At 36.6% G+C, this 2,781-nt stretch overlaps 1 pseudogene; it reads left to right on the forward strand.

Annotated features, from left to right (window-relative positions):
• LOC109381019 (60S ribosomal protein L28 pseudogene) overlaps positions 1-1,704 on the forward strand; it is a 29,329-nt pseudogene extending 27,625 nt beyond the window's left edge.
• The last annotated feature ends 1,077 nt before the right edge of the window (positions 1,705-2,781 follow it).

The raw sequence follows: 2,781 nt of genomic DNA on the forward strand, positions 1-2,781 counted from the left end.
CTCCTTCATAGACAGTGCCGTGTGAGCTGGTGCATTGTCATGATGTGGCCGAATTGTTGGTGAAAAGTTCACATCGTCTAACTTTTTCACACAGCCTTTTCAGCACTTCCAAATATTAAACTTGATTAATTGTTTGTCCAGTTGCTATAAATTCATAATGAATAATCCCTCTGACATCAAAAAATGGTAGCAACATCATTGCAACAAGTTTGCGAACTTAATTTCAGTACATACCTAGAACATGATTCAGTACATACCTAGAACATGATTACTAGGTCAATGAATAAGTGTGCACTCAACTTTGCTACTTGAAGACAAACTATTTCCCAAAACAGCTGTAACAATGTATATACTCCCAACAGAAGGGATGGAAGAGTTCCTATTGCTCAATTTTTTCAACAAGACTTGTCAGACTTTTTAATTCTTTTAACTGAATGGCTGTGTAGTGGTAGCCTAAGAATTCTTTATTACATAGAATTTTATTATTATTTTGAACAAAGAATTCATGCAATTTTATATCTATTAATTGCTGCAATGGAGATTTAATTCTACAACCAAGCCTTCGTTCACTTTTCCAATGGTTATGCATTCCAATTTCTCGCCAGGAGTAACTCTCCACTCAGTTCAGCAGCTACCAGAGACACTGATTCTAACCCCCAGGCACAGGGGGACCTGTGTCAGTAGGGCCTGCCAATAGGAACATTCTACTCCACGGCCAGAGTTAGCTCATTTCTGAGCACACACCCAAGTCAAAATTAATGAAGTCTTTTCTTCCTCCTTTGGTACTTAAAGAGATTCTCCCTCTTTCCCAAAGAACTTGACATGAGCTCATAGATCTGGCAACTAGGAGTGAAGAGCCTGTATGAGAATATCACAAACATGGAGGACGACACTGGGGAAGAAACTGACCTACCTGCAGCCAGCCAGCCCTATCTCAGATTCTTCAATTAGGTGATCAATCAATCCTCTTTTTTACTTGTAACAGCAAAGGTCCAGTTATATCGGAAAGAACACTGATACAATCATATATTTAAAACATGAAATTTAATCTACTCAGAAAACTACAGGTCAGTTAAGGTAATATACAAACAAACACACACACCCTCAGTATTTTTCATTTACATTTTATAAATCAAAACAGTTTATCACCCAAACTTGGACTACAGTTCTTGTCAATGTTTCTTTAGCAAGAGAACTAAAAATCAGTAGCTGTAATTTATTTTTCCTTATCTGTTTAGTAAACACTTCACTGATTATACTACCCCTATTGGGTTTTTGTAACAAGGTTGCTATAACCTCAACAATGAACTAGGACATTCGTGCATCTGCAATGGATGGTCATGTGCAACTGTTCCAGCTTCCTGATCAAAAGGAACAAGCAGAAGCACAGCTCTGATGCCCTGCAACTCCTTCCGCCACAACAGGCTGATTCACAGCAAGACGGTGGGCGTGGAGCCAGCGGCCGACCGCCAAGGTGTGGTGGTCATTGTGAAGCGGGGATCTGGCCAGCAAAAGCCAGCCACCTCCTACGAGCAGACCACCATCAACAACAACCACCTCAGCAGCATCTGGCACATGATCCACAAGAACAAGTACCACCCGGACCTGCGCATGGCCGCCTTCCACAGAGCCAGCGTCATCCTGTGCAGCCAGAAGCCCGTGACGCTGAAGAGGAAGCGGGCTTGCTCCACCAAGAGATCCTGAACACCTCCCCCCAAAGCAATAAAGCATAAAGCCTCAACTGATTTTCTCCCAAAAAAAGAACTCGGACACGTTCCCTGTTTTATTCTGAGGAAGTATTTGGGTAAGGTTGGAATTATTTCTTCCTTGAAAGTCTGGTAGAATTTAACGGTAAAGCCATCTGTGCCTAAAAATTAAAAATTTTCAATTACTGATTCAATTTTTAAAATGATTATAGGACTATTTAAGGTTTTCTATTTCTTCTGCAGTTATTTTTAATAAGTTATATTAATTATATTATATATTTTTCAAGACAGTTGTTTATTTCATCTAATTTTTTCAAATTTACTGACATGATGCTGTTTCTAGTAACATTTTATATTTTTATAGTCTACTGAATCCATAGGGGTTTCATTTTCCTTTCATTTCACTGATTGTGCCTTCTCTTTTTGTTTTTTACTATTTTCACTCTCATCAGAGGTCTTCAATTTTATCAGACTACTCAAAGAACCAATTTTTGACTTTGTTGATCTTTTCTACTATAGATTTTCCATTTGATCAATTTGCTCCTATTTCTATTATTTTCTTCCTTTGGGGTTTTTTTTCTATTCTTTTTCTAATTTTTAATTAGAAGGATTAGTCTACTAATTTTCTACTTTTCTAAGGCTACGAATATCCCTCCATGTACAGCTTTGGCTGCATTCTACAAGTTTTTGACATACAGTGTTTTCATTATAACCCAGTTGAAAATATTTTCTAACTTCCATTATATCATTTTCTTAGACCCATGATATTTAAAAAAATATTTTATTTTTAAACTCTTAGGGATTTTATTTATTTATTTATTTATTTATTTANAACTGATTAAGAGGCTTATGCAACAGATCAGCTAACTGCAATTGTTTGGAGCCTGCTTCAAACAAACTAAAAAAATGGAGACTATTGGGGAAAACTGAATGATACCGTGATTATGAATGAAATTTTAAATAGCAGGGTTTTATTGATACTCATGAATTTATCAAAAATAGCTATGCAATAAATCTCACTCTGGGTGCAAACATTTCAAATCCATTTTATATTCATTTTAATGTTCTAACATAT

Source organism: Hipposideros armiger, unplaced genomic scaffold (assembly GCF_001890085.2).
Source record: "Hipposideros armiger isolate ML-2016 unplaced genomic scaffold, ASM189008v1 scaffold_43, whole genome shotgun sequence".
Lineage (NCBI taxonomy): Eukaryota > Metazoa > Chordata > Mammalia > Chiroptera > Hipposideridae > Hipposideros > Hipposideros armiger.